Raw genomic sequence first — 11,149 nt, forward strand, 5'->3', positions numbered from 1 at the left:
ATCAGACATCGAAGCCTTCTCGGGGTTAGCGCTAATGGCTAACCATCAGATAGAAGAAGAGTCAAGCTTAAAGATGAGCATAGATGAAGGGGGAGTAAGAAAGCGACGATGAAAGGGGAGTGTCACCAAGTCAGGTAAGTCAGGTACGCAATCTAACCCCGACTCAGTCTTTTCGCTTTATTAAGTCTCTTTCTAAAGACCTATTCAAATTAGAAAAAGAAAATGCTGAATTGAAATTGAAATTAGCAAAAGCATGTCCACTTGAGATGTACGATAATCTAAAATCAAAAAATGATAATCTAAAATTAGAAATTAAAAATTTAAAAACTGATACATGCTTAAATAGATTTCCAAAATCAAAAGTTAGAATTTATGGAAAATTGAATTGGTACATTAGAAATCATCAGGGTCAACTTAGAAGAGTGCCTAAGAACTATATACCCCAAAATTTTTTAATAACCCTATAGGAAGGAACCTCTATTAGGTTCCGAAATCTGTGCTAAATTAATTTATTTAAATAAAAGCTTACAGTAAGAAAATTAAACTTTGAATTTCTTTATGGAAGCTTTGTCTAAGGAAGTGGTTGTTGCTCCAATAACCAAGAAGGCCTAGTGTCTCGCCACGACCTGGAAGCCGAAATATCGAAATAAAAATGTTTAATTAACTTTCTGATAAAAGCATTAAAATTAAAATTAAATAATGCTTTGAAAAGTTTTTAAACATTTTCTTAGAAATTCATTTTTATGTCTCTTGAAAGCTTTACTTAGAATTTTTTTTAAAAATCAATTTTTTTACTTAGAAATTATTTTTTTAAAAAAATCATTTTAGTTAGAATTCTTTTGTCACTTAGAAATTTTACTTAGAATTTTTTTAAAAATTCCAAAAATTTCATTTTACTTAGAAATCTTTTTGTAATTTCTATTTTTGAAAATTCTATAAATTCAGCTTAGTTAGACATTTTTTCATCTTAAATTAGAAATTTTTCTAACTTAAAAATTTATGCTAAAATTTTTTCTATTACCCCGTTTTTGCTGTGATCAAAGGGGGAGAGAAAGGTACAAGTTTAGAGAAGTACATGTTTAGGGGGAGAGAATTTTTTAAAATTAAAAATATTTTTTTGCTCAACTCTTAATTTAGTAATTGCAATTTTATTTATTGCAAACTGATGCTTAATATGTTAGTTTAGTAATTTTCTTTTAAAATAATTTTTCTGTCTATTTTTACCCTAACTTGAACTTGGGTTGATGCACATCAAAAAAGGGGAGATTGTTGGTCCCCGTAGGTATTTTGATGTGATCAACTAAGTTGGTTAGGTCCTGCTTTGTGTTTGATTCCTGTGTCTGAGTGTGCAGGAGCTTAGGAGCGCAGGAAGTCGAGCGGAAGCCAGAAGGACGACACGGGAAGGGAGCCGACGGGCTCGGTGCGTCCGGGGGACGATGTGGAAGAGTACTCCGGTGGGCGAGAAGAACGTCGCGTTGGTGGCGAGCGAAGCTCGCCGAGGAGAAGGCGGAAATCGGGTTGGATGAGCCCTATTTGGCCGGAATCACCAAAAGAACGAGACTTGGAAGACGAAGCAAAGAAGTAACCAAGCTAAGGGCACCCTGAACGCCTTTGAGGGCGCCTTCAACCCCTGTTGAAGGCGCCTCGGACCCGGCAGAAGTGAACGTTGAGCTGTTTGGATAAAGTTTTATCCCCTCTCTCGTTGCAGGCGCCTTGGACCTTGTTGGAGGCGCCTTGGACTCTCGGGATAGACTTTCCAAGAGCTATATAAAGGCCCCTGGAGCTAGGAAAGAAACAACAACTCAAGCAATCAATTCTGTAGTCCTTCCTAGCAGCTAGTGAGCGTTTTAAGTGTGTAAAAGGTTTCTCCGCCTTCAGCAAAGGAGATCTTCTACTGTGCTTTTCTTACTGCCCTGGATTAACAACCTTCTTGGTTGTAACCAGGTTAAATTTCTGTCTCCTTTTATTTCTGCTCTTAATTTTATTATAGTTGCTTTACTTTTAAGTTGAAAGATCCGAGAAGGGTATCGTTTTAATTTTTTCAGAAGCAATTCACCCCCTCTTGCCGGTCTCCGCTGCACCTACATAGTTTTCAGATGTGTTAACTCATGAGGTAACAAATCCATTTATTGAAAAGCTTTATCAAATTATTGCAAGTTTAAACTGACTAAATTAAAGAATGAGTCAGGTCACTTCTTAAAGAGGTAAAAGACTTTAAAGGGGAGATCAACTCTAGCTCCTCAACTAAGCAAGATCAAGGGAGAACCTCAAGTCAAGTCAAATAACTTGAGGAAGAGAATTCCTCATTGAAAATTCAAGTTGAGAAACTAAAGTTAACATCAAAAAGCTTGGGTTCCAAGTATCTAACTGTGATACTCGGGTCTCAACAGCCATATGCAACAAGGCTAGACATGGATTTAAATGTTTAAACAAAAGTCATATATTTCCTTAGTGAATAAACAAAATCATTACAGTATTAAAACCATGAAAGTTTGCATTCCCAAGTCTTTGCGTAAGTGTCTTTTGGCACAAGCAAAAATATAATTGTGGCACAAGAGACTGACTCATTCAAGACATATTCAAAAGTAGCAAAAAAATAGTTTATTTAGGAGATTACCTAAGTTAGGTTACTTCGAGAATAAGATATGTGATGCATACTAGGAAGGCAAGCAAATCAGATCCAGATACAAACCAATTGAAACCAGAACCACTTCAATACTTGGACTTTTGCACTTACACTTGTTTGGCACCCATGGAGTCATATCTCTAAGTGGTAGTCAATACTACTCGATGATAATAAATAGTTTTCCTAGATTTATTTAGGTCAAATTTTTAGTTATGCTCAATATCTTAGTGCTTGGCTATTTGCTTAAATTGCTTTCATATTTTAAATTCTATATCTATTCATCATTTAAGATTATTTTTACATTCTCTTATCTTGCTTATTTATTATTATATACATTGATTAGAATTTAAATGAAAATTTTAAGTTCTCTAAAAATATTTTTAAAAGAAGCATCTAAAACTTTTAAAAATTTCTTTCGAAAAATCCATTTTGAAAATTTTTAAATTTTAAAAAAAATGGAGAAATATTTTAAGAATTTTGAAAATTATTTTTGAAAATATTTTTAAAATATTTGAAAACTATTTTTGTAAATTCTTTTTTAAAAAATTGAAATCTATTTTTGAAAATATATAAAAAAAATTAAAAACTATTTTTTAAAAATATTTTTAAAATCTTTTAAAAAATTTCAAAAATTATTTTAACCATTTTTGAAAAATATTTTTAATTATTTGGAAGAGGTTCTTGAAGAATATTTTTAATAATTTTGAAGATGTTCTTGAAAGTATTTTTAAATTTTAAAAACATTTTTCAAAAATACAATGAAACGAAAACTAAACTAAACTAGGAATCAGCCTGTCGAGGTCTTTGAGCAACTCTATATACAAGTTGAAACCAACTATAAAATCAAAACAGTGATTGTGCCTACAAAACTGAAGGTCAAAAACAAAACATATAGTAAGCACAAATTACTAAGTGGTTATCCAAAAAGATCTGTATGAACATACTCTTGTTTAGGAGATAAGGAACTAAAGTAGCTCACAATTTCATATTACAATAAATTATTTTTTAAGTTCTTTAGCTTAAACATATCTAGATATATAAATATATCTATAAACATCTATTATTTTTAGTTTAGTTATTTATTAATATTTTGAATATATCATTTCTAAATTATCATCCTCTTTACCAATTAAGATAACTTTTAGCTATTATTATTTAATGAAATGTATAAATAACATCAATAATATAAATGTCAATATGTATAAATGTCATCAATAACATAAATATCAACATGAATAAATATCACCAATAATACAAATATACAAGTTTGATAAATCATGTATCAGCAAATCCATAAATCACTGAACAAGTATCCTCAAATTATAAAAATATCATAAGTCATCTGGTAGTCCTCGTCGATAAATATCACGGTTGATATAAGTATCCAATGATATAACTATCTAATGACATAAGTGTGATAAGTCTGTTGGCGCAACGGGGTCGGTAAGAGGGAGATGAATTGCTTATATAACAAAAATTAACCTTTCCCGATCTTCCAACTTAAATTAGTAGTACAATTATAACAAAAGAAATTGAACAACTAAAAATAAAAGAGACTAAGAAATTATTTGGTTATAACCTAGGCGGTTGTTAATCCAAGGTAAATGAAAGCACTAAAAAAGTCTTCTTCATTGAAGACGGAGAAGCCTCTTACACTCTTTGAACGCTCCGAAATAAGCTAGGAAATGAATACAGGAGTTGTTGATTATTTCCTAGGTCCAAGGGTCTTGTTATAGCCCCTGGAAAACTCTATCCGCAGCTTAAAGGCGCCTCCAAGATGGTCCAAGGCGCCTTCCAGTAGATAAATTTTATCCGCTGCGAATAAAACTCTCCGCGACTAACGGCTATCAGAAGGCGCTTTCGTACTGTTCATCGAAGGCGTCTTCCAACCATGGAAGGCGTGGCAACTCAGCTCAAAGCTGATATCTTCGCGTAGGTGATTCTCCAATTAACCGGAGTTGAGCTCACCTGAACCCAACTCTAACCTTCTCCTCGAGCAGACTTCCTTCCCAGCTTCTCGTCCCTCGAACGTCACACACATCCTTCTTGTCCGCCGGTGTACTCTTCCCCAGCATCTCATCCTTTGGATGCACCGAGCCCGTCGACTCCCTTCTCATGGCATCCTTCTCGCTAGCTGCGTCTTTCGCTTGACTTCTTGTGTTCCTAAGCTTCGGCACACTTAGACACAAGGATCAAACACAATAGAACCTAACTGAACTTGGTTGACCACATCAAAATTACCCGAAATACTAACAATCTCCCCCTTTTTGATGTACATCAACTAAGTTCAAGTTAGGGTTAAAAATACAATGAAATAATATAGTAAAGCAATGAATTAAACTAGTTAATAAAAATTGCAAACTTTGTAAAAAAAAAAGAATGTCCTTACTCTCTCTTAACTTGTAGCTATTTCTCCCCCTTTGATCACATTAAAAAAAAAAGGAAAAATAGCATAAACAATTAGAAAATTTTGATATAAATTTTTAGGGGTATATAACAACAATTTTCAGAAATAATTGTCATACATTTTTTATTTTTAAAAATTAATCTTCTATTTTGAAAAAATTAATTTGGAAATTGGTTTATAGGTTCTAAAAATCCTAAAACTTTTTGCCAAAGTTAAACAGATAATGTTTGATCAAAATAAAAATTTTCATAGAAAGATATTATGTAATTTAAGAGAAATAATTTATTTCTATAATGCAACTAATTTTTGATAATAATTGTTTAAGAAATATTTTTTCTACTCTGAAAATTTTGCTAATTTTCTAAGATGTGAAAAACACATAGTTTAATGGAAAAAAATAAAAGTTCACAAATTTCTATTTATTTTAAATTTTTAATTTCAAAAATATGATTTTCGCAAAGTAATTTGTAATAATTCAGATAATATTCAAAAAAAGTTTGTAAGGACAAAGAATATCATATTTCATCGCAAAATAATAAAATTTTTCAAAAATAAACCTAAAATTATTATTAATTTTCAATATACCGTTTTCATTAATAAATTCATAGAAAATAACTTAACAGTAAAAAAAAATTCAAATATCTTTCTTTTAACATATTATATTATATTTTATCACATAAAAATAAGATTTCAAATTTTAAGTCTGCGAAAAAATTTTAAATTTCAAAGTATGTTTTCATTAATAATTTTATAAAAAAATTACTCAACAGTAAAAAAAAATTGAAAAAATATTTGTTTGTAGATTAAATCATTAGATAGTATATGAAAAATTTTAATTTGAAATACGAACAAAAAAAAATATTTTTGTAATATTGACAATTTCTATTAAAAAAATGAAATTTAATATAAAAAAGATTTTGGAACTAAACATAGGTTTCTACCTACTGGATTTATTAAAAATTTTAGAGGTGGTTTGTCCCTAGTGATTTCTGATGTACTAGTTGATTCTACCATAATTTCTAAATTTTGATTTTCGACAACTATTCGAATTCAAACATGCATAGTCATTTTCTAATTTTTCTATTTATGCTTTCAATTTATCATTTTCTATTCTTAGATTATCATACATTATTATAGGGCATGAATTAGCTAAGGTTAGTTTTATCTTAGCATTTTCTCTTTCTAGTTTTACTAAATCCTTGGAGAGTACCTTAATCATTTGAAATGACTTTTCAGGAGATGAGGCACGTATTTTACTTACCTCTTGTTCTGATGCTCCTCCTTTATCGCAGCTTTCTTCTGAAAATCCTCCCCCTTCATCAATGCTCATCTCTAAACTACTTTCTATCTTCTTTTTGGTGGTCGGTCAGTAGGACTGTTCGGCGTAGGCCTCGATCTCAGACTCGGAGGACGAAGATTCATCTCATGCTGCCTTTAAATTATTGAGCTTCGATCTTGTTGGTCTTTTGCCCTTGTCTTTCTCCTTTTTCAATTTGGGACAGTATCCTTGATGTGTCCTTCTTCTTGGCAATTGTAACATCGAATCTTACTTTTGCTCTGAAAGTCCTTTTTCGTCTGTGACTTGAATTTATTAGATGTAATAAATCTATTATATTTCCTTACCAATAATGCTACTTCATCTGCGTCAATGGATGCTTCGAAGTCTAAATCTGGTCCGCCTTTCTGGGCTTGCAGTGCTAGGTTTTGACTTGGTCCCTTTCTTTGTCATGCACAACGACTTGTGTAATTCGAAAGTGGAAAAAAGATTTTCTAATGTACTTACCTCGAGATCTTTGGAAATATAGTAGGAGTCTACTATAGATGTTCATTCCGATGTTCTTGGGAACGCATTTAAAGCATATCTTTACGCGTTCCGATTAGTTACCGTTTCTCCGAGGTTCGTTAATCCGGTGATTAGCTTCTTTATTCTTCCATGTAAATAAGCAATCGATTCGCCTTCTACCATCCGGAGGTTGCTGATTTGGTTCCGGAGCAGGTCCCATTTCGCGAACTTTGCTTCAGACGTTCCTTTGTGTAGCTCCAAGAACTTCTCCCAAAAATCCTTTACTGATTCGTAGGCGCTGATTCTGCTAACCTCCTGCGGAGGTAGCACGTTCAGCAAATGGAATTTGGCTTGTCCGTTAGCTACAAAGTCTGCTTATTCTTTCTTTGTCCATGAATACTTCTCTTTCTCAGGTCCTTGTTGGTCCGTGGGGGCTACAAAATCATATTTCATAATTAAAAGAATTTCAAAATCCATTTTAAAAAATACCTCCATCCGACGTTTCCATTGCTGGAAGTCTCCCTCGAACTTCGACGGATAAATGCTCGGTCCGACCATCGTCTTTGTACTTCAATAGGCGGTTAGTCCTTCTGAAGTGGTTAGGCTCTGATACCACTTGTTGGCGAGCGGGACTGGCAAGAGGGGAGTGAATTGCCTATATAACAAAAATTAACCTTTCCCGATCTTCCAACTTAGATTAGTAGCACAATTATAACAAAAGAAATTGAACACCTACAAATAAAAGAGGCTAAGAAATTACTTGATTACAACCTAGGTGGTTGTTAATTCAAGGCAAATGAAAGCACTAAAAAAGTCTCCTTCGTTGAAGGCGTAGAAGCCTCTTACATTCTTTGAACGCTCAAAAATAAGCTAAGAAATGAATATAGGAGTTGTTGATTATTTCCTAGGTCCAGGGGTCTTGTTATAGCTCTTAGAAAACTCTATCGGCAGCTTGAAGGCGCCTCCAAGATGGTCCAAGGCACCTTCCATCAGATAAGTTTTATCCGCTGCAGATAAAACTCTATCCGCGGCTAACGGCTATCGGAAGGCGCCTTCAAAGGCTGGAAGGCGCCTTCGTACTGTTTATCGAAGGCCCTTCCAGCCATGGAAGGCGCCTTCCACATGGCAACTCAACTCAAAGCTGATCACTTCGCGTAGGTGATTCTCCGACTAACCAAAGTTGAGTTCACTTGAACCCAACTCCAACCTTCTCCTCGAGCATGCTTCCTTCTCGACTTCTCGTCCCTCGAATTTGCCGATGTACTTTTCCGCAGCATCTCGTTTTTCAAATACACCGAGCCCGTCAATTCCTTTCCCGTACCATCCTTCTCGCTAGCTGTGTCTTTTGCTCGACTTCTTGTGTTCCTAAGCTCCTGGACACTTAGATACAAGGAGCAAATACAAAAGGACCTAACTGAACTTGGTTGACCACATCAAAACTACCCCAGGATACTAACAAAATCATCTATCATCAAATCCACTAAAAAGTGAATTACTAAACTAGTGTGCTTAAAGTGTAATAATGTGCAATAATGTCATACGTGCGTACGAGCTAAAAGCCCTTACTAGTGATATACAACAATATAGTATCAGCTCGTAAGTAAATCCTAACCACAGACTACTCGCTACCACACATACTATGGATGGGCAAATACTCTGATATAAGGTTAAACTCAAAGTTTTCACTTTTTAGTATTCCCCGTTTAACATCTTTATTATTTTACTTTCACTCTTTTTATCATAATTGTTTAATTAGGAGTTCATATCTTATTGGTTAGTCTAAACGACCAACCAAAATCAACTTTTAACACAATCATCATAGTTATTTGAGGCATGAGGTGCCAAAACGCATAGGTGTTGTGGGGTCTGAGGCACTAGGCGCAAGGTGAGGTGCACTCCTTACCGAAGTATAGCGCTTTAAGTATAAATTTTTACAATTCAAACATATATAGAAAATTTCAGCCAAAATATTTCACTAACAAAATTCAAATATTTCACAAACTATTAAACAATAATTTAAATATAAAATTCACTAACATTCAAATATTGAAATAGTCTATTTTCATAATCAAAATCAAACTTCAAATTAAAGAAAAATCAAAATCAATGAAAATTCTAAACTAATTTACAATTTGAATTTGTGAGGAACGAAAAAACAAAATCATTAGAATGCAAATCGATAAGAAAACTTACGAACTTAAATCTGCAAGGATATCTTTATGACGAAACAAAAGGAGAAAAGCAAGAAAGTGTAACCATATCTAAAAGACCAATGTTGATGTTATAGGCAAGAGAAGAGTTCATGTTTGAGGATGGAGGGGAGAGGAGAGGAGGCTGATGCTGATTTTTTAGGGAGAGGAAGAGTCATGCAAGAAAAAATCAGTGAAATAAGTTTGTAATGAACTAAGGGAGGTTGATGTTCATTTTATAGGGGAGAGGAAGAATCAAGCAAGAAAAATGTGTCCCAGGCATTCAAGTTAATGCAACCTAATTAATTTAAAGGGTATTTAAAGGTATGGGAGGTCAAGCAATATAAAGACAAAGGTATTAACTGAAGAGTAATTCAAAATATTCATTTTAATTTTTAAAACAACCATTTTCATCTTTAATTCACAAATAAAATATAAATTAATATTAACTATTTACCCTCTAGTGGTTTAATTATTTTAAAATTCGTTTCACTATTTTAAATATTATTTTAATCTTCTTTTTGAAAATAATTATACAAACATAAATAATTCATTCATCTATTTATTTATACACAAGGGAATATGGAGAAGTCAAGGATAGATGTACCCACCTCTATATATAGCAAAAGCTTCAAGTGTTAGTGAATCACTAAGCCTACTTGAACTCATATCTACAAGTATAATATGAAAATAACTCAAAAAATTTGAAATATTATCCAACAATGATAATAACACAAAAATATGAAAATTGACTAAAATTTGAAGTCGATGGATCAAATTTTGGTCCCGCTACCTTGATATAATTTCAATTCCTGCTCAGCGTCTAATACTACAATCGAACAAGAATTTATCTAACAACTTCCAATTGTAAACTAGGTGTACCAACTTGAATTAGAAATCTAATAGAAAACTTACCTCGCTCGACCAATGAAATGAGGGAGAGATTTATTTGATACGAACGGTCGAGTCAATTAAACCTAAATAAATATTGTGATTAGTTAAACGAATCAATTATTTCTCCAATATCATTTACATCCAATTCCGCACCAATTTTACCTTTACTTAGCCATCGTGGAAATGTTAACCTCGTTGAACGAAGATTGAAAATGGAGAAAGTCAAGTAGTTGACTCTCTTTTCTCTCAGCTCCGCTAAATAAACAGCGAAAAAACAAAAGAAGGGCTGGTGGTTGGGAGAAAGAAAAAACAGCAATGATGGTGCTAGCTTGCTGGGAGGGCTGCTGTTGTTGGAAAGAAAAAGAACAGAACCTCTTTGCTCTTGTTGCTGGGGAAAAAAATAGGAAAAGAAGAAAGAGAGCTGTTATTGGCCGTTATTGATGGCTGGAAAGAGGAGAAAGGAAAAGGAATGAAAGAGGGAGACCTTACCCTCTTTGCCTGCGGCTTTGGCTAGCTCCGGTGGACTCCAGCAACTGCTGCCGTGATGCAAAGGAAACTGCTGTTATTGGTGGCTTGTTGTTGGTGACTGGAGTTCCTGCTCTTGCTGATTTATTAGGGGGTTAGAGAAGAAAAAGATTGCCGGCGGCTGAAAAAAATAAAAAAGAGTTGCCGATCCGTGGCTGGAAAAAAACAGCAAGTTGCTGGCTGCTGGAAGTAAAGGAAAAGAGGAGAAAGGGTGGCTGGAATAAAAAGGAAGAGAAATGGGGAGGAAGGAGAACGAAGAAAAGGGAGAAAGGAGAAGCGAGAAGGGAGAAGGGAGAAGGGAGAAGGGGTCGGGGCGGCGCGTGAAAGGGGTGTGCCCGTTCCACAAAATACCCAGTTCGTTTTAAATTGGTTGAACCAATTTATCTAATTTAAAAAATCAAATCAAAATCTAACCAGATTTACGTATGACAAAAGATAATTCATTCACTCATTCAATATTTCTATTAATTTGTTCCTAAATTAATAGGAAAGAAATAAACTACATATGATTATCAACTATTAATATAAATGATAAAATATAAAAAATATATATTCAGACACATCGAATTTCAAAATTTTATATAGGCTCATGTATCGCACCGACTCGAGAAAATTAAATCATATGCTCTTTATTTATGTAGCTATGAGATGATTAAATCTAACTCCTAATTTTATCGATTTAAAATTTTAATAAGATATATTTTTATTTCATTATATATATAATT

The 11,149-nt window shown here is 33.4% G+C and overlaps 1 long non-coding RNA gene across 2 annotated transcripts in view; it reads right to left on the reverse strand.

Moving 5' to 3' along the window:
• The window catches only part of LOC122041084, a 35,489-nt gene extending 24,734 nt beyond the window's left edge, over window positions 1–10,755 (reverse strand). The window contains exons 1-3 of one of the 2 annotated variants that reach the window (XR_006128825.1): window positions 10,384–10,755; window positions 10,062–10,287; window positions 9,921–9,982 (exon numbers count right to left, since the gene is read on the reverse strand). This is a non-coding gene — a long non-coding RNA (uncharacterized LOC122041084). The remainder of the gene's footprint in view (window positions 1–9,920; window positions 9,983–10,061; window positions 10,288–10,383) is intronic. The other variant, XR_006128824.1, reaches the window with a different exon arrangement.
• Window positions 10,756–11,149: the final 394 nt, after the last annotated feature.

This window comes from Zingiber officinale, chromosome 2A, assembly GCF_018446385.1.
Source record: "Zingiber officinale cultivar Zhangliang chromosome 2A, Zo_v1.1, whole genome shotgun sequence".
NCBI classification, from domain to species: Eukaryota; Viridiplantae; Streptophyta; class Magnoliopsida; order Zingiberales; family Zingiberaceae; genus Zingiber; species Zingiber officinale.